Below are 21,772 nucleotides of genomic sequence, written 5' to 3' on the forward strand. Positions count from 1 at the left end.
AATGAATGAGAGGATTATTCCAACTATTTGGGGAGAAGGGTGGGGATTTCCAGGAATTGACCACTGCCCACTTTTTGACCTTTTATTGTTGGCCTTGGAGCTATCATGGACAGAGAAGCCTGGAGTGCTGAAGTCTATAGGATCGCAACAAGTTTGACATGACTAAGTGACTGAACTGAACTGAACTTGGAGCTATCATAGTGCCTGTGGGTGTGTCGTTTAGCATATGCTAGTGTTTTACAATGGAAGTGTAATAATGATCAAGGTCTATTGACAGTCAAACCTTCTGTCATCTTGGGTCTAATTGGTCTCATCCTCAAACAGTTATTCTTTTAAGGTTTGTGCTCTGCCCTCTTCCCTCCTGTCTCTCAAAATTTCCTTCAATTCTGAGATTCTAGGATGATGTAGAAGACTGGATGTATAACACAGTTATCAGGCAATATTATATAATGTATTGTGCAAAAGTGCAGAAGAATTCATGTGTGTGTGTGTGTGTGACTTCGCTTCATGTGGGAGGAAAACTTCTTTTACCTTCTTAGTTCTGTGGCTGGCCTAAGAATTAAACTGACATAAAATGGCAACCCACTCCAGTGTTCTTGCCTGGAGAATCCCAGGGACGGGGAGCCTGGTGGGCTGCCGTCTATGGGGTCGCACAGAGTCAGACACAACTGAAGCGACTTAGCAGCAGCAGCAGCAGCAGCAAGACAGATTAACCGGAGAAGGCAATGGCAACCCACTCCAGTACTCTTGCCTGGAAAATCCCATGGGTGGAGGATCCTGGTAGGCTGAAGTCCATGGGGGTCGTGAAGAGTCAGAGACTACTGATCGACTTCACTTTTCACTTTCATGCATTGGAGAAAGAAATGGCAACCCACTCCAGTATTCTTGCCTGGAGAATCCCAGGGATGGGGGAGCCTAGTAGGCTGCCATCTATGGGGTCGCACAGAGTCGGACACGACTGAAGTGATAAGGAAAGGAAAGACAGATTAACAGAAGAAAAACATACATATTTATTTAATTTTTTTTTACATTTATAGGAGTCTTCAGATGGAAAATAAAAACCTGAAAAAGCCATCTATCCCCAAAGCTTATATGCCTTTTTACACAAAAAACAATAAATGATGGGGCTTGGTCTAGGGGCAGTAAGTTGTGGGACAGTGACTAGAAATTAAATGAAATTAGTGGAAGATAAAGGTTATTAGGAAGCTTATACAGGTCCAATTCAGCCATAACTCCCAATCTGGTGATAAAAATGTTCTCTTCCTGATACAGGGAAGGCTCCTTTCTTATTGGAAATTTTGCAAACTGCTTTTAGATAGAAAGGGGGAGGTCCAACAGTCTTCATACATCTGCTGTTTCTCAAGTACTTTCACTCAAAATAATCAATATGCCAAAGTGGCATATTTGGGGCTGGATGTTCTGAATCCCTTCACCTGATAAACTTTTCAAATCAAGAAAAAGGAAACAACAACAAAATCTTTTAAATTCTTACTATGAAATAATTTTGAATCCACAGATAGTGGTGCATATGTATGCTGATTGTTCGTAACATCATGGTAATTTGCACAGCAAACACACCACAATCCTTCAGTTAATAGCCGGATAAATAGACTGAGGCTTGTGCATAATTTAGTCAGCAAATAAGCAATTTGATCAACAAAGATTTTCAGGCTGATCAGAAAATTGTTAAATCAGTGAGATATGTAAAATTGTAATGAAAAAGATGTACTGCTGGCATGACTTATCTCTTTGAATTGATCATTAATCTCAAAATACTTAAATAATGTGATGAGGGAATATATTCAGAAAAATCAAGGGACAAAAGGCTAAACAGTAAAAAATTTTCCTGTTATAAGCCAATCAATTAGAAGGTGTGATTTGATTTGCCAAACACTTATGAACTAATGAAATGGAATAGTAAATGAACATCAAGTTTGGAAAGAACAGACAATGGAAAAAATGCAGATAAATTTCCATATAATGTAAAATATACACATTAAAATATTTTCAAAGCATGTGCAATGTTTATGATGCTGACATTAAAAGTGGAATAATCAAAAATAATACAAACTGTATAATACAAAGACTATGATAATGAATGATAAGGTTATTACACAGTTTTTGTGTTTCCTGGGAACCAATATTGAATTCAGAAGATATGTAACAGTTTTTCAATTCCTGCCTTATATAAATATTTTTTGCTAGAATTGTTTTGTGCTCTTCAGATTATTTTTTGTATGTGGCACCTTCAGATTAGCTGTGCCAAGAGTACAATTTTAAAAATAAAAGAAAATTACTTACAGGCCCAGACAGATCTGTGGGTGTTTCGGGTCAATGCCAACTGCAAAGTGTATGGAGGTGTCTGCTCCCTGGGATGGAAGCTCAGACTCCAGGCTCCTGGAAAGGTCAAAGTGTGAATTAACTCATGTGGATATGAACCCTTTGTCAACTTGAAACATCCTCAGCTCCCAAATGTAGGAGGCCAATCCCAAGTTTAGATTTTTGAAAACTTCTTAGAAAATACGTGATTTAGAAGGTTAAAACCTTGGGACTTCCCTGGTGGTCCAGTGGCTAGGACTCTGTACTCCCAGTGCAGGCGGCCTGGGTTTGATCCCTGGTCAGGAAACTGGATCCTTCATGCCACAGCTAAGACCTGGCGCAGACAAGTAAATAAATTAAATAAATAAAATAAAATATATTTTAAAAAGAAGATTAAAATATTAAGGAGAAATAGTGTCCAGGAAATAGAGGTCAGGAAAAGCCTTACAGAAAGAAGTCTTGAGGGTTCTTATACCATCCACAGAAACAAAGCAATGACGTGAGCAGACTAAATAAACCTAATATCTGTGCCACATCAATAATGATGGGTATTTATAGGGTTTCAAAGTCTCAATTCTACCAAGATTCAATGAGGTTGTATTGTTCCAGATAATGTGAATCTTGAGTTTTGTTTTCTTCTATTGGCATGCATGGTGGTGGCTTGTTTTAGCATGTTTGGCCCCTGATCCCAATCCTCAAGTTGCTTTGTCATAAAATAATTTTAAGAATTAAAAAATTTTAGGTTTTATATTGTTCTTAGTTAAGCTACTCAATATAGCCAAGTAGGCTATTTCTTCGGAGAAGGCAATGGCAACCCACTCCAGTACTCTTGCCTGGGGAATCCCAGGGACGGGGGAGCCTGGTGGGCTGCCGTCTATGGGGTTGCACAGAGTCGGACACAACTGAAGCGACTTAGCAGCAGCAGCAGGCTATTTCTTCAGTCAATCAGTTCAGTCACTCAGTTTTGTCCCACTCTTTGAGACCCCATGGACTGTAGCACGCCAGGCCTCCCTGTCCATCACTAGCTCCCAGAGCTTGCTCAAACTCACATCCATCAAATCGGTGATACCACCAAGCCATCTCATCCTCTGTCGTCCCCTTCTTCTCCCACATTCAATCTTTCCCAGCATCAGGTTCTTTTCTAATCAGTCAGTTCTTCACAACAGGTGGCCAATCAGCATCAGTGCTTCCAGTGAAAATTCAGGACTGATTTCCTTTAGGATGGACTGGTTGTATCCTCTTGCAATCCAAGGGACTCTCAAGAGTTTTCTCCAGCACTACAGTTCAAAGCCACCAATTCATTGGCACTCAGCTTTATTTATGGTCCAACTCTCACATCCTTACATGAGTACTGGAAAAACCATAGCTTTGACTAGATGGACCTGTGTTAGCAAAGTAATGTCTCTGCTTATTAGTATGTTGTCTAGCTTGGTCATAGCCTTTCTTCAAAGGAGCAAGGATCTTGTAATTTCAAGGCTGTAGTCACCATCTGCCGGAGAAGGCAATGGCAACCCACTCCAGTGCTCTTGACTGGAAACTCCCATGAATGGAGGAGCCTGGTAGGCTGCAGTCCATGGGGTCGTGAAGAGTCAGACACGACTGAGCGACTTCACTTTCACTTTTCACTTTCATGCATTGGAGAAGGAAATGGCAACTGACTCCAGCATTCTTGCCTGGAGAATCCCAGGGACGGAGGAGCCTGGTAGGCTGCCATCTGTGGGGTCACACAGAGTCGGACACGACTGAAGTGACTTAGCAGTCACCATCTGCAGTGATTTTGGAGCCCCCCAAAAATAAAATCTCTCACTGTTTCCATTGTTTCCCCATCTATTTCCCATGAAGTGATGGGACTGGATGCCATGATCTTCCTTTTTTGAATGTTGAGGTTTGAGCTAGCTTTTTCACTCTCCTCTTTCACTTTGATCAAGAAGCTCTTCAGTTCCTCTTTGCTTTCTGCCATAAGGGTGGTGTCATCTTCATATCTGTTATTGATATTTCTCCCGGCAATCTTGATTCCAGCTTGTGCTTCGTCCAGCCCAGCGTTTCTCATGATGTACTCTGCATATAAGTTAAATGAGCAGGGTGACAATATACAGCCTTGACGTACTCCTTTCCCGATTTGGAACCAGTCTGTTGTTCCATGTCTGATTCTAACGTTGCTTCTTGATCTGCATACAGGTTTCTCAGGAGGCAGGTAAGGTGTCTGGTATTCCCATCTCTTTCAGAATTTCCCACAGTTTGTTGTGATCTACAAAAAGGCTTTGGCATAGTCAATAAAGCAGAAGTCTTTCTGGAACTCTTGATTTTTCTATGATCCAATGGATGCTGGCAATTTGATCTCTGGTTCCTCTGCTTTTCTAAATCCAGCTTGAACATCTGGAAGTTCTCACTTCATATACTGTTGAAGCCTCACTTGGAGAATTTTGAGCGTTACTTTGCTACTGTGTGCGATGAGTGCAATGGTGCAGTAGTTTGAGCATTCTTTGGCATTGCCTTTCTTTGGGATTGGAATGAAAACTGACCTTTTCCAGCCCTGTGGCCACTGCTGAGTTTTCCAAATTTGCTGGCATATTGAGTGCAGCACTTTAACAGCATCATCTTTTAGGACATGAAATAGCTCAGCTGAAATTTCATCACCTCCCCTAGCTTTGTTTGTAGTGATGCTTCCTAAGGCCCACTTGACTTTGGACTCCAGGACGTCTGGCTCTAGGTGAGTGATCACTCCATCATGGTTTTCTGGTCAAGATCTTTTTTGTATAGTTCTTCTGTGTATTCTTGCCACCTCCTCTTAATATCTTCTGCTTCTGTCAGGTCCATACCTTTTCTGTCCTTTCTTGTGTCCGTCTTTGCATGAAATGTTCCCTTGGTGGCCAAAAGAACACTAGTCTTTCCTGTTCTATTGTTTTCCTCTATTTCTTTGCATTGATCACTGAGGAAGGCTTTCTTATCTCTCCTTGCTATTCTTTGGAACTCTGCATTCAAATGGGTATATCTTTCCTTTTCTCTTTTGCCTTTAGCTTCTCTTCTTTTCTCAGCTATTTGTAAGGCCTCCTCAGACAACCATTTTGCATTTTTGCCTTTCTTTTTCTTGGGGATGGTCTTGATCACTGCTTCCTGTACAATGTCATGAACCTACATCCATAGTTCTTCAGGCACTCCATCTATCTAATCTAATCCCTTGAATCTGTTTGTCACTTTCAGTGTATAATCACTGTAAGGGATTTGATTTAGTTCATACCTTAATGGTCTAGTGGTTTTCCCTGCTTTCTTCAATTTCAGTCTGAATTTGGCAATAAGGAGTTCATAATCTGACTTGGACTGAATTGGACTTCCCTGGTGGCTCAGACGGTAAAGCGCCTGTCTACAATGTGAGAGACCTGGGTTCGATCCCTGGGTTGGGAAGGTCCCTGGAGAAGGAAATGGCAACCCACTCCAGTACTCTTGCCTTGAAAATCCCATGGACAGAGGAGCTTGCTGCAGGCTACTATCCATGGGGTCACAAAGAGTTGGGCACGAATGAGTGACTTCACTTTCACTTCAATCTGAGTGCCACAGTCAGCTCCCGGTCTCATTTTTGCTGACTGTATAGAGCGTCTCCATCTTCGGCTACAAAGCATATAATAAATCTGATTTCAGTATTGACCATCTGGTGGTGTCCACGTGTAAAGTTGTCTCGTGTTGTTGAAAGAGGGTGTTTGCCATGACCAGTGCATTCTCTTGGCAAAACTGTTAGTCTTTGCTCTGCTTCATTTTGTACTCCAATGCCAAACTTGCCTGTTACTCCAAGTATCTCTGGACTTCCTACTTTTGCATTCCTGTCTCCTATGATGAAAAGGACTTTTTTTTTTTTTTTTTCGGTATTAGTTCTAGAAGGTCTCGTAGCTCATCATAGAACTGTTCAGCTTCAGCTTTTTCAGCTTTACTGGTTGGGGCATAGACTTGGATTACTGTGATATTGAAAGGTTTGCCTTAGAGATGAACAGAGATTATTCTGTTATTTTTGAGATTGCACCCAAGTACTGCATTTCAGACTCTTTTGTTGACTATGAGGGCTACTCCATTTCTTCTAAAGGATTCTTGCCCATAGTAGTAGATATAATGGTCATCTGAATTAAATTCACCTATTCCAATCTGTTTTAATTCACTGATTCCTAAAATGTCTTGCCATCTCCTGTTTGACCACATCCAATTTACCTTGATTCATTGACCTAATATTCCAAGTTCCTGTGCAATATTGTTCTTTACAGCATTGGATTTTACTTTTATCACAGGTCACATCCACAACTGGGGACTGTGTTCACTTAACTCTGTCTCTTCATTCTTTCCGGAGTTAGTTTTCCACTCTTCCCCAGTAGCATATTGGGCATCTACCAACCTGGGGAGTTCATCTTTCAGAGTCCTATCTTTCTGCCTTTTCATATGGTTAATGGGGCTCTCAAGGCAAGAATACTGAAGTGATTTGCCATTCCCTTCTCCAGTGGACCATGTTTTGTCAGAACTGTCCACCATGACCTATCTGTCTTGGGTAGACCTACATGGCATTGTTCACAATATCATTGAGTTAGACAAGGCTGTAGTCCATGTGATCAGTTTGGTTAGTTTTCTGTGACTGTGGTTTTCATTCTGTTTGTCCACTAATGAATAAGGATAAGAGGCTTATGAAAGCTTCCTGATGGCAGAGACTGACTGGGTCGGGGTGGGGGGGTGAGGTGGGAACTGGGTCTTGCTCTGATGGGCGGGGCCTAGCTCAGTAAATCTTTAATCCAATTTTCTGTTGATGGGCAGGGTTGTGTTCCCTCCCTGTTGTTTGGCCTGAGGCCAAAACTCCTGGACACTCATAGGCAAGTCTGACTCAGTCTCCCATTGGCCTCCAAAGTCAAATTCTCTGGGGTTTCTCAGTCCCTCTGCCAGATCCCCAGGTTGGAAAATCTGTTGTGGGTCATAGAACTTCCTATTTCTTCAGTTCAGTTCAGTTGCTCAGTCATGTCCGACTCTGCGACCCCATGATCTACAGCATGCCAGGCCTCCATGTCCATTACCAACTCCCGGAGTTCACTCAGACTCACGTCCATTGAGTCAGTGATGCCATCCAGCCATCTCATCCTTTATCTTCCCCTTCTCCTTCTGCCCCCAATCCCTCCCAGCATCAGAGTCTTTTCCAATGAGTCAACTCTTCGCATGAGGTGGCCAAAGTATTGGAGTTTCAGCTTTAGCATCATTCCTTCCAAAGAAAGCCCAGGGCTGATCTCCTTCAGAATGGACTGGTTGGATCTCCTTGCAGTCCAAGGGACTCTCAAGAGTCTTGTCCAACACCGCAGTTCAAAATCATCAGTTCTTCGGGGCTCAGCTTTCTTCACAGTCCAACTCTCACATCCATACATGACCACTGGAAAAACCATAGCCTTGACTAGATGGACCTTTGTTGGCAAAGTAATGTCTCTGCTTTTGAATATGCTATCTAGGTTGGTCATAACTTTCCTTCCAAGGAGTAAGCGTTTTTTAATTTCATGGCTGCAGTCACCATCTGCAGTGATTTTGGAGCCCCCAAAAATAAAGTCTGACACTGTTTCCACTGTTTCCCCATCTATTTCCTATCCTCTCTAAACCCTAAGGTGATCTAGTCTTAAACTCTCCTCTTATAGTTTCACACTGATTATTTCACTCCAGTCTCAGTTGTTTCTCACATGATACCATCCAAATACTGCCCAGCGGCCTGGAATTTCTTCTACCTCTTAAGTTTCCTTTCTTTTTACTAACATGCATTCTCTTCAACTCAGTTTTCAATTCTCAAACCCCTTTTCCCTCTTTTAAAATTACCATAAACAGGAGTACTTTTCAGTTTGCAATGGCTAATACTAAAATATTCAGGTTTCAGGAAATAGAGTTGAGAAATAAAGCTGTACATCATGGAAGTTCCCATAGGATGTCTCAGGTAGGAGAAGAAGTACCCATCAATAAGAAAACAGCCCACATTTACTGTGAAACGCAAACAACTGAGGTTTCAAGGACTGCAGGGCAGATGTCTAAGAAGTGTGCCACAGACACAGCAGTCACTGAATGCAGAGCCTGAAGGAGGACATGAAGGGAAATGTTAGGGCCACTTGTCAGCAGGTCCCTGGTTGCTACAATACTTCAGTGGACCAGGATGCTTTAAATCCCTAAATTCACTGTTTAGGAATTCACTGTTTGAATCCCTAATTTTCAACACCTCTCTAGAACTCTACAATGGCAACCCACTCCAGTATTCTTGCCTGGAGAATCCCATGGACACAGGAACCTGGCGGGCTACAGTCCACGGGGTCGCAAAGAGTCGGACACGACTGAGCAACTTCACTTTCACTTCACTTTCACTAGAGCTTTGAGACCCACTCCAGTACTCTTGCCTGGAAAATCCCATGGATGGAGGAGCCTGGTAGACTGCAGTCCGTGGGGTCGCTAAGAGTCTGACACGATTGAGCGACTTCACTTTTTTCACTTTCATGCATTGGAGAAGGAAATGGCAACCCACTCCAGTGTTCTTGCCTGGAGAGTCCCAGGGACGGGGGAGCCTGGTGGGCTGCCGTTTATGGGGTCGCACAGAATCGGACACGACTGAAGCGACTTAGCAGCAGCAGAGCTCTAAAATGAAATATGTGCAGGCTACCCAGGGCTTCCTAGGTGGCGCTAGTGGTAAAGGAATCTGCCTGCCAATGCAGGAGACAGGAGAGACACAGGTTTGATCCCTGGCTTGGGATCAACTACTTGGGAAGATTCCCTGGAGTAGTTCCAGTATTCTTGCTTGGAAAATTCCATGGACAGAGGAGCCTGGTGGGCTACAGTCCATGCGACCCCAAAGATTTGGACATGACTGAGCACAAGACTTAACAGTATTTAGTACTTCATTAAAAAGACCTAAAAGAGCCAAGGTTAGCATTTCATTCTTGGTGGTGTTGTTTGTTTTTTTTTTTTTTTGAGGTTTTTTAAGACTGTCTTTAGTTCAGTGTATTATAATCTATTTGGAGTCATGGTACATGTACACAAAGATAATAACAAAAATAATAAACAGGTAACATTTATCTGGCATATCTATGTGCAAGATATTTCCTATACATTATTTCACTTAACCTAATCCTCAGACAGGTCAGGTGGTCTGGTATTCCCATCTCTTTCAGAACTTTCCACAGTTTATTGTGATCCACACAGTCAAAGGCTGTGGCATAGTCAATAAAGCAGAAATAGATGGTTTTTTTGGAACTCTCTTGCTTTTTCGATGATCCAGCAGATGTTGGCAATTTGATCTCTGGTTCCTCTGCCTTTTCTTTTTTTTTTTTCAAAGTCAAGGACCTTTATTTATTTTTTTTTTCTTGCTAAATTTTTTTTATTTTATTTTTAAACTTTACAATATTGTATTAGTTTTGCCAAATATCGAAATGAATCTGCCACAGGTATACCCACGTTCCCCATCCTGAACCCTCCTCCCTCCTCCCTCCCCTACCCTCCCTCTGGGTCATCCCAGTGCACCAGCCCCAAGCATCCAGTACCGTGCATCGAACCTGGACTGGCGACTCGTTTCATACATGATATTATACATGTTTCAATGCTATTCTCTCAAATCTCCCCACCCTCTCCCTCTCCCACAGAGTCCATAACACTGATCTATACATCGGTGTCTCTTTTGCTGTCTCGTACACAGGGTTATTGTTACCATCTTTCTAAATTCCATATATATGCGTTAGTATACTGTATTGGTGTTTTTCTTTCTGGCTTACTTCACTCTGTATAATAGGCTCCAGTTTCATCCATCTCATTAGAACTGATTCAAATGTATTCTTTTTAATGCCTGAGTAATACTCCATTGTGTATATGTACCACTGCTTTCTTATCCATTCGTCTGCTGATGGGCATCTAGGTTGCTTCCATGTCCTGGCTATTATAAACAGTGCTGCAATGAACACTGGGGTACATGTGTCTCTTTCCCTTCTGGTTTCCTCAGTGTGTATGCCCAGCAGTGGGATTGCTGGATCATAAGGCAGTTCTATTTCCAGTTTTTTAAGGAATCTCCACACTGTTCTCCATAGTGGCTGTACTAGTTTGCATTCCCACCAACAGCGTAAGAGGGTTCCCTTTTCTCCACACCCTCTCCAGCATTTATTGCTTGTAGACTTTTGGATTGCAGCCATTCTGACTGGCGTGAAATGGTACCTCATAGTGGTCTTGATTTGCATTTCTCTGATAATGAGTGGTGTTGAGCATCTTTTCATGTGTTTGTTAGCCATCTGTATGTCTTCTTTGGAGAAATGTCTATTTAGTTCTTTGGCCCATTTTTTGATTGGGTCATTTATTTTTCTGGAGTTGAGCTGTAGGAGTTGCTTGTATATTTTTGAGATTAGTTGTTTGTCCGTTGCTTCATTTGCTATTATTTTCTCCCATTCTGAAGGCTGCCTTTTCACCTTGCTAATAGTTTCCTTTGTTGTGCAGAAGCTTTTAAGTTTAATTAGGTCCCATTTGTTTATTTTTGCTTTTATTTCCAATATTCTGGGAGGTGGGTCATAGAGGATCCTGCTGTGATGTATGTCAGAGAGTGTTCTGCCTATGTTCTCCTCTAGGAGTTGTATATTTTCTGGTCTTACATTGAGATCTTTAATCCATTTTGAGTTTATTTTTGTGTATGGTGTTAGAAAGTGTTCTAGTTTCATTCTTTTACAAGTGGTTGACCAGTTTTCCCAGCACCACTTGTTAAAGAGATCGTCTTTAATCCATTGTAATCCATTTTTTAAAATAATATATTAAACATGAACATTGGCCTAGAAATGAACTGTTTCTGGGTTGTCATCTTATTGGCCAAATGCTTTGACTTCTTAGTTATCAGACATTTCTAGATGTACTAACTGAAGACTTAAAGTCCAAGGTGACAGAAGGGCAATGTATTGTTTTTGACTGAAAATCTGATTTGTACTCTTCTTTTCTTTTTTGGAGAGGACAACCAACTGTTAAAACATCATTTCCCCAAGGATGAAAAACTAATACTATTATATGTTGTGTTGTTTAGTCACTCAGTCATATCTGACTCTTTGCCACCCCATGGACTGTAGCCCTCCTATCTTCTCTGGCCATGGGATTTCCCAGGCAAGAATACTGGACTGGGTTGCCATTTCCTTCTCCAGGGTAACAATCTGGTTGCTATACAAATAAAACCAAAACTTGGAGCTGCTGTAATGAGTCAGTTTCCAGACTCTTTTCAAGGTAAAATAACAGCCTTCCAAAGTGGGTCCTTGCTGGGTTTTGTAAAGCTGTGAGGTGAGGTGTTCCATTTTATAAAACATAACTCCTCTAGGTATGTAACCATATTCATCACATTAAAAAGAGGAAAAGGTTAAAAAAAATTAAAAAACCTGAAAAGCCAGATCAGAACTACCTTCCAAAGCAAATTGCTGATGCCAGGATTTTGGCAGGGCTTCTTTACTTGGCTGCAATCATTCAAGGAAAGTATAGCTTCTTCCCCCATTCTCATCTCTTCGAAGAAGCCAATTGAAGCAGAAGAATTAGCACCCATCTTCTCCTTATAGGACCCAAAGGACAGGATGGAGCTGTGTAATACAGTGATGGAAATAGGGTGGAACTCTTGTTTCTGTTTTTCAGAAGCTAATCTGAGGGTTGTCATGGTAACCAGGATATAAGACTATTGTCAGTTTCAGGGTACAATTTTGGGCTATATTCTTAAAAGAGGATATGAAGTGCTTACATTAAAAGAGTCAGAAAAAAAAGTCTTTTAGAAGTGTATCAAAACTGATTTCAGATTTTAGTTTGGACTTTTAAGACAGTAGTTACCTTGGGAGAAAACAACATAAATACGTCAACTGGTAAATCTTGCTAAATCTTTGGTGGGGTGGGAGGAGGGTAGCAGAGGAGAAGAGAAGATTCACATGAGGGGAGTAGGACATAAAAGAAAGAATATGAAAGCCAAAAACTTCTGGAGGCACTTGGTAATTTAAATATGCATGTTCTCATAAGAATTGAAGATATAAAGAGGAATTGTGTTCTGCTTTTACCTTCTCTGTTGTCATCCTGGTGTCATGTGTGCGTGTGTGCTCAGTTGCTAAGTCGTATCTGACTCTTTGTGACCCCATGGACTGCAGCATGTCAGGCTTCTCTGTCCTTCACTATCTCCAGGAATTTGCTCAAATTCATGTTCATTGAGTCAGTGATGCTATAGAACCATCTCATCCTCTGCCGTCCCCATCTCCTCCTGCCCTCAATCTTTCCCAGCATCAGGTCTTTTCCAATGAGTTGGCTCTTTGCATCAGGTGGCTGAAGTATTGGAGCTTCAGCTTCAGCAGCAGTCCTTCCAATGAACATTCAGGGTGGATTTCCATTAGGATTAACTGGCTTGATCTCCTTGCAGCCCAAGGGATTCTCAAGAGTCTTCTCCAGCACCACAGTTTGAAAGCATTACTGTGATGCTGAATGGTTTCCCTTGGAAATGAAGCGAGATCATTCAGTCATTTTTGAGATTGCGCCTAATACTGCAGGTGCATTTTGGACTCTTTGGTTGTACTATGAGGGCTACTCCATTTCTTCTAAGGGATTCTTGACCACAGTAGAAGGTATAATGATCATCTGAATTAAATTCACCCATTCCTTCCCATTTTAGCTCACTGATTCCTAAAATGTCGATGTTCACTCTTGCCATCTCCTATTTGACCACATCCAATTTACCTTGATTCATAGACCTAACATTCAAAGTTCCTATGCAATATTGTTCTTTACAGCATCAGACTTTACTCTCACCAGCAGACACATCCATGCTTGAGCATAGTTTTTGCTTTGGCCCAGCCACCTCATTATTTCTGGAGCTATTAGTAATCGCCCTCTGCTCTTCCTCAGTAGTATATTGGACACCTTCCAACCTAGGGAGCTCATCTTCCAGTGTCATATCTTTTTGCCTTTTCATACTGTTCATGTTCATAGGATTCTCATGCTAAGAATACTGGAGTAATTTGCCATTCCCTCCTCTAGTGGACCGTGTTTTGTCAGAACTCTCCACTATGATTTGTCCCTCTTGGATGGCCCTGCAGGGCATGGCTCATAGCTTCATTGAGTTAGCAAGCTCCTTCACCACAACAAGGCTGTGGTCCATGAAGGGGGTTGCCACTTATGGAAGACTCCATTTCAGTGGATTTGATATTTCTATTTTCCTATATTCTTTTCATTCTGAAACATTGCTTTTATGCATTAATAACTTTATTCAGCTTTTCCCCTTTTCACAGAAAATCATAAATGAAAGAAGTTCATATTGCAGCAGTGTACTTTTATAACAATTATTCCTGGTGAAACTATTTAACTATATGGAATTCTGCGACCAATTTTTTTTTTTCTAGTCTCAGGTCAGTTGTTCAGTCGTGTCCAACTCTTTGCAACCCTGTGGATAGCAGCACACCAGGCTTCCCTGTCCATCACCAACTCCTAGAGCCTACTCAAACTCATGTCCATTGTGTCAGTGATGCAGTCTCGTCCTCTGTCATCCCTTTCTCCTCCTGCCTTCAATCTTTCGCAGCATCAGGATCTTTTCAAATGAGCTGGTTCTTCACATCAAGTGGCCAAAGTATTGGAGTTTCAGCTTCAGCATCAGTCCTTCCAATGAATATTCAGGACTGATTTCCTTGAGGATTGACTGGCTGGATCTCTTTGCAGTTCAAGAGACTCTCAAAAGTCTTCTCCAACACCGCAGTTCTATAACATCAGTTTTTTGGCACTCAGCTTTCTTCATAGTCCAACTCTCATATCCATACATGACTACTGGAAAACCCATTGCTTAGACTAGACAGACCTTTGTTGGTAAAGTAATGTCTCTGCTTTTTAATATGCTATCTAGGTTGGTCATAACTTTTCTTCCAAGGAGCAAGTGTCCTTTAATTTCATGGCTGCAGTCACCATCTGCAGTGATTTTGGAGCCCCCCAAAAATAAATGCTCTCACTGTTCCCATTGTTTCCCCATCTATTTGCCATGAAATAATGGGACATTTTTTTAGTATGGTAGTGCTAAAACCTGCCTCTTTGGTTTCTCAGATTCAACTACCATATCCTTGGAAGAACAGGGCTTTGTGTAAACAGACATTGCCTGTTAGCTCTACTGGAGCATTAGCTTTACTTTTAGAAAATTGAGGGGAAAACAGATTATGAATAGAATGACAAATTCACAACAACATTTAAGACAAAAGACAGAACTAGAAAAAAATTTCCTTTTTGAGGCTGGACAGCTTCACACAACCTGTATCTCCCAGACCTCCCCTGTGATTCTATTAGTACTTTTGGGAAAACTTTGAGAAACCACCATTCAGTCAGTCTTTTGAGGATTCCTGAGGACAAATCTAAGCAGTGCAATGTGCCAGTAGCCCCAAATTACTATTTAATTATTTACATCTGGTTTGGGCCCTTCTGGTTTGTCTTTTTATAGAAGTTCCAAGGCAGAGGGTGGCTTGGTGTGACTTTTAAGCCAGAGGTCAACAAGCTACTCCCCAAATGCTGAATCAGGTCCACCACCTATTTTTCTGCAGTCTACAGGCTCAGAATGATTTTTACATTTTTCCGTGGTTAAAAAAATTAAAAGAATATTTTATGACATGTGAACATTATATGAAATTCAAATTTCAGGCTTACAGTTTTATTTGGAACACAGCCATATTCCTTCATTTATGCATTGTCTGGGGCTGCTTTCTTGCCATAAAAGCAAAGTTGAGCAGGTGCCACAGAGACCATATGGCCTCAAAGCCTACAATATTCACTATGGATCCTTTCAGAAAATCTTAGCCAACCTCTAATCCAAGTCATGATCTTTACCACTGCCAAGTTGCAACCTGGCTGATTTAAACATAAAACATCAAGAAAATTATATTAATACACTCCAATAATGAAAGTTGTTCTGATAAGAGTTGCTTATCCTGCTATTGAAGCCTAAAAGTACAGAAACCAGGTTTCTCAATGGTAGTCAAGAAGAAAAGCTACACAAAGAGAAAACAAGAGTTATTGTGACACTTCTAAGTGATGTCTTCCAAAGGAAATGAAAAACTTTTCGATGCTATTTGCTGAGGTTTCCTTTTTCATTTCATATCAGAAACCAAAATGCCCTAGTTTCAACCCCATGGAAACTGTAGAGACACTCCCACTTGATCAGCGGTTTTCTTTCTGAGGAATTAATGATCAGCATGCACAAGTTCAAACTCTGACCTTATTTGTCAAACTGTCTGAGACTGAATGTGCTGGGAAAATGACAAAAGGAAGGAAGCATTTTGATATATGTCTTCTGAGACTTCATCTTTGATTGCTGAAGAAAGCCATAAGAAAAGCTTTCTGGGCAGATAACCAGCTTGAATAAAGGTATTCTTTTGAATTAAAAATCTAGTTTTGATTCTATTTTAGCCAAGTCTCTTGTCTAACTAAAGTCTGGAGACTGTAGTGCTTTTTCATGGGTCCTATCCAATCTTTAAAAAAAATGAAGAACTGAATACATAATAGTATCATTTGCCTTATTGGAATGCTTCTCAATTTTCCTGCCAATGCACATATTGGCTGATGTTCATGTAGGGTTGCTCAAGGTGATACATAATCCCAGGATCTAACACATGCAGACCCTTTTTTTACATTCAGGCTTGTAGAATACAAGAAAATATAAGGAAAGTTATCAATCCACTCATGTATATTTTAAATAAATCTCAGAACATTTACTGCAGTTTTAGGACTTGTGAACAAATTAGTTGAGACACATCTTACACAAATCAGTCACAACACCTCAGTGGAATTGAAACCATTTGGCATCACTTCAGGGTCTCCAAAGAGCTCCAGTATCATAGTCCTCTATGTCTCAACACAATACTTTGCCAACAAAGGTCCATCTAGTCAAAGCTATGGTTTTTCCAGTAGTCATGTATGGATGTGAGAGTTGGACCATAAAGAAGGCTGAGCACCAAAGAACTGATGCTTTTGAACTGTGGAGAAGACAAGAGTCCCTTGGACTGCAAGGAGATCAAGCCAGTTAATCCTAAAGGAAATCAATCCTGAATATTCACTGGAAAGACTGATGCTGAAGCTGAAGCTCCAATACTTTGGCCACCTGATGCGAAGAACTAACTCATTAGAAAAGACTGTGATGCTTGGAAAGATTGAACTCAGGAGAAGAAGGGGATGACAGAGGACAAGATGGTTGGATGGCATCACTAACTCAATGGACAGAAGTTTGAGCAAGCTCTGGGAGTTGGTGAAGGACAGAGAAGCCTGGAATGCTGCAGTCCATGGGGTCGCAAAGAGTCAGACATGACTGAGCAACAACAGTAACAATGTCTCAACACAGAAAAGAATTCAGCAAGAGGCAAAGTGATAAGAAGTGATTTATTAGAATAGACACTTTTGAGCCTTACAAGCCAGCAGGTGAGGGGGTGCCATACCCCAAGAACTTACTGGGCTACAGTTTTACAATCAAAGGAAAAGTGAGGAGTGGGGAGAAGAACTTCTTTGACTTTCTTGAATAGACATCATGTTTCATCATTAGCTCCTCTTCCAGGTTGGGCAGGGGAGTTTTCTTGTCCCTACATGATCAAGCTAGGTCCACAAATTATTGTTTTTTTCTGTGTGCAGAAAGCATGTCCTAGAGACCATTAACTTACTGAGCTCACTGGGCAGGATGTGAGGCTCATGCCACCATTTGTTTGACTGTTTGGGGTCACATCCCATGCTTCTGTTGCATGGTTTTGTTGTTAAGCAAGCCTGCTTGTTTTTGTAGTTAAGGAGGCCTGTTTTCTTAAGTAATCATTGACTTACAGGGGTCTCCCATACTTTTTCTACTTATAATTGGGATTAACTATATTAACTATTTATAAGTGGGATTAACTGTCTAATTACCTACTTAATCTCTTCGCTCTGTCCCTATCAGAATGAGAACTATGTTTAGGCAATATACCCAAAACATTGGATGCCTTGGACCTTTGGCCTTGGAGAGTATTCTCAGGGCAGCAGTAGGGGCTCAGCATCAGTGTCATGAGATGAGGCTCCAGGAAGTCGAACTTGAACAGTCTAGTCAAGCCCACACTTGATTTCACCACTGGCACACTTTGCCTCTCAAACTCATTGCCCATCATTGCAGTGGCCTATTCAGTCCTATCGGACTTGGAACAAATTAGGGATCAACCTTTATCTCCGTGCCATCTCCCACAAGCCATCAAGGCTTCTCAAAATCCTCACAAACTGTTGGAAAAAAGGTTTGGTGACATCAGAATTATTTATTTCTGTGCCTGCTGTGCAGTATTTCAAGCATGTGTTTATTTTCATTAGATATAAAGGATGGTATTCAAGGTCATAGCATCTCAGAATCGTTTGCCCTGAAGTATTTAGGACAGCACGTACATCAGGAATGAGCAGCCCCCAAAATGACTGGGTGTGAAAAAACAATCATTTGGCACATAGTGCCTTCCTTTAATGAGTTTAAGAAATAGGAAAGTTCTGCTACAGTGGATTTAGGTTAAAAGGATTCTCACTTTTAAGGAGAAAATGAAATATCTTCAACCAATACACTGGCTTTAGATGTCCTCAGTTTTGGGCTTCATCAGATGTGAGCAGCAGGATGGATCCGGCAGATCAGCAAGGGAGTGCCAGGCAGCAGGAATATGGCAGGATGCGTTAGGATAATTGTGAATCTGCGGGGAATTTTCACTCCTTAAAGAGTTGCAGGTCTAATTGCCAAAAACAGGGACACAACACTGGTCCTGAAATAAAAGAAACAAATCTTTTGAATATGAATGTAGTGGCTGCAGTGTGTTCTGCAGAAACAAGATGTCTGCTCTGAATATAAGACTTATTGTATTAAAGCTCAAGATCGAGTTTATATCAGATCTCTAGATAATCTATTCATACAATATATGTACAAACTAATTTCTGGAAATGGCCTACACTACTTGGCGGCCACAAACTCAAACTAAGGCTGCCCACAGAGTCCTGTCCATCTGGTTAGACTTTTCTACTTATGCCCCCTTTCTAGAAACAAACAGTCCTTACTTTCTGATTTTGAACAATATCCTTTCTCTTTATTTTTTCTTTTAACTGTCTTAAATATTTTCTATCAAAGTCATTTTTCTCACTTTTTCATTTTTTGTTTGCTTTCCCCATCTTACTCAGTAATTATATTACTTCAATTTAAAAGATGAATATGCTGCTTTTAAATATCCTCTTTCAAAAGAAGAGAGAGATTTGATAGATTTTTCCTAGTGTAAAAATCAATTTAGCAACATGTTGAAAAAAAAAAAAGCATGTACCATTGATTATACTGGATTTTTCAAGTCATAGTTTCTTTTCCTTTTTTTTTTTTCTTTGCAACTTTATTGAAGTACAAGCTACATACAATAAAGTCCAATAATTTTAAGTGTATGTTTAGAGGAGTTTCAGTGAATGTAGGAAGCCTTGTAACCACTACAGAAATCAACATACAGAACACTGTCATCACTCTCAAAGACTTCCTTCCTGGCCCTCTGAAGTAAATTTCTGAGATTTCTGGATTGGAATTGTAACTGCTTTGTAATTGCAAAACCTATAAACTAGAGTTATAATTGTGTAGTCTCCAAAAGTGGTAGGAGAGTTATATTTCTCTTAGTTAATGAATCTAAATTAATCTACAAAAAATTGGTGCATTATTAATGTCCAGCTCTGCTTTCTGTCACTTCAGTTCTCTAAGAGAACTAATACCTATTTCTTCTTTTTTTATTTTAACTCCCTCCAAGGAAACCTTGATAGCAAATCAGGTCTGGCCAGTTTTGTTAGTTCTTGCCTTAAGTATAAGTGCTATCTTTAAAATCATAGAGTCCTGCTAGCAAGTCTGAGGTACTGCTAATTAGGCCAAAACATGTCTTAGCCTGAGAATTTATCTGCATAATTTTAAGTTTTAATATGTAAGAAAGCTAGCCAAGAGAACACTGTGTGTAGATTTTTTTCCCCCCTTTGGTTATACCTCTTGAAAGTAATTTAACACAATTCTTTGTAAAAAACTTTCCTCTACCTCCCTGAAATCTTTTTCTTAGACAACTGCTGTAAGTGTACAAACATTACCTAACATTCTCGTCTTTAGCTCATGGTCTTCCACAATTTTCCCTTCACTGCTGCTGCTGCTGCTAAGTCACTTCAATCATGTCTGACTCTGTGTGACCCCATAGACGTCAGCCCACCAGGCTCCTCTGTCCACAGGATTCTCTAGGCAAGAATCCCGGAGTGGGTTGCCATTTCCTTCTCCATTCCCCTCACTTTTTCTTCTTTATTACTTCCACAGATTACTACAACCCAGGTGGGATTCTTTGTGGCTTGTTTTATAGATAATCAGGAAGAGTAATTCTGCTTTGGAATGAAGGAAAATTATTCCAAATCCAAAAACAACTGCTCTGTTTTGAGAACCTGAGAGGGATGCCACCCGTCACAGCTCTGGGGCCTGGCGCTGGCCCACTGAGGCCAGTTGTGGGGACAGTTACTGGAAGTGGGTTTTGTGGGGACTTGAGCAACAGGGGCCCCAGCTAACATTCCCCAGGCTGCTACAGCCCCCAGGGCTCCACTTAGCTAGAAAGCCAGCGAGGACCCTGATCCCTCTGATGTCAAGAGGAAGAAATACATTCTTCCCCTGATAAGTGGGTTATAAATCATGATGCAAGTCTACAGTCATATGGGTCTTCTATGTCACCAATACTTAGAAATTCAGCTGGGATATTCTGGGATGGTACCTTGAGTCCCTAGTGCCAGCCTGCTTTTGAAGAACCTTTCACATTTGTGCTTTCATTTTGAGGCTGCACAGGACCACTAACATGTTCTGCCTTGAAGCTGAAAAGTCATCCCTTCCTAAAAGGCAGGTGAATGCAGTCTGTGCAGGGCACTCTGCTGGACTAGCGTCCTCAGGTGGTAACAGCCTGTTCAAGTGTGTATGTGACTGCTCTGTAGCTACATCTGTGACCACAACCCTAGGGTCATTTTTGGCAGGAAATAATCTGTCCTGGATGTCTCTTGAGATCACCTCTGTATTATGATAGCAGATAGAGAGAAGATATAGGATGGATAAGTCTGGCAATTATCACAAGCACCATAGAGAAAGGCCATAAGCTGTGGAAACCATGTCTGCTCTTTCTTTGGCCTGTTAGCTTAAATTTCCCTTCCTTAGAGAGGTCTTCCTTTGTCAACACATCTAAATTAGAGTCCCATGTCTTTTCTTCTTACAAGTGACAATGACTGGATTTGTGTGTTTGTCTTAAGAATGTTTTCAACTATCTTTGTGAGGTATTCACAGTCTCCAAAAACAAAGCCACTACTTGATATAGTGTTGGCATTTAATAAATACTACTTGAATGAATGAATGTTTTTCGCAGCCTCTGCCAGTGGCATGAAGGCGATCTAAAATAACAAGAAGACAGAGAGTGAACAGCAGCTGAATTGTATCAAAGGTATGAATCTGTTTGATATCTTGGACTTCAGGGCTTTCCTTGACTCTGCCACCTTTTTATAGACATGAGATGCTGAGCAGTTGATGTTCCATTGTTTGTCTGTAGCTGACATCTACTGAGAATACCAGGCATTTAAGTGTTTTATTTACATATATTATGTTATATGACCTGCACAACAAGTACCCAATAAGTATGTAGAAGGTATAATTATTATTTCATTTTACATATAAGGAAATTGAGACTTGAATGTTGGGAAGGAGGTGGTGGCCACATAACTAACATAATAAATGACATAATAAATTACCTGAGTCAAACTCAGGTCTTTGTTGTTTAGTCAGTAAGTTGTGTCTGACTCTTCTGTGACCCCATGGTCTATAGCCCACCAGCTTCCTCTGTCCATGGGATTTTCCAGGCAAGAATACTGGAGTGGGTTGCCATTTCCAATCAAACCCATGTCTCTTGCATTGGCGGGTGGATTCTTTACCACTGAGTCATCAGGGAAATCCGAACCCAGGTCTATCTGACCCCAATTATCACACTCTTAAACATTATTAATTATGCCTTTATCTTGAACACACTGAGATGGAGCAAGAGATGTAAAATGCAAGCTTCTATTACAAACTCACTTAGTCTGGGTCTAATTACCCAGTCAACATTTGGTCTTTCCGGACAGTGGAGGATTTCCGGTTCCACCTATGTCCTAATCTAGCAAAATCACTGCCTCCCTGGCCATTATCTTATTTTCTTCCTTGTTGGTATTTACTCTTCACACTATGGGAAGAGCTATCTACCACATGGCATCCACACCCTGGGGCCAGATTAAGTTTTTGTCACCCTCAGCAAGGCACAAGGGGTATGGTTATACAGTTTAACAACAAACAATCTTCAGTGTCTGGTCAGATGTTTTTTCCTAAAATTTTAATGATCCCTTAAAATTACCACCTTCTTTGCCTTTCAGTTTTGAAACCACTGTTATGATGGCCCAGAGCCCTTGGCGGCCTGGACATGTCAGCCACTTC

The 21,772-nt window shown here is 40.9% G+C and overlaps 1 protein-coding gene across 6 annotated transcripts in view; it reads left to right on the top strand.

Moving 5' to 3' along the window:
• SLC39A10 (solute carrier family 39 member 10) overlaps window positions 1-21,772 on the top strand; it is a 163,521-nt gene that overhangs the window by 16,247 nt on the left and 125,502 nt on the right. For 2 of the 6 annotated variants that reach the window (XM_070769610.1, XM_070769635.1), the window contains exon 2: window positions 20,679-20,753. The exons of the other annotated variants lie outside the window; for them this stretch is intronic. The gene's annotated coding sequence lies outside the window, so the exon portion shown is untranslated. The remainder of the gene's footprint in view (window positions 1-20,678; window positions 20,754-21,772) is intronic. 6 annotated transcript variants of the gene reach the window in all.

This window comes from Bos indicus, chromosome 2, assembly GCF_029378745.1.
Source record: "Bos indicus isolate NIAB-ARS_2022 breed Sahiwal x Tharparkar chromosome 2, NIAB-ARS_B.indTharparkar_mat_pri_1.0, whole genome shotgun sequence".
Taxonomy (NCBI): domain Eukaryota; kingdom Metazoa; phylum Chordata; class Mammalia; order Artiodactyla; family Bovidae; genus Bos; species Bos indicus.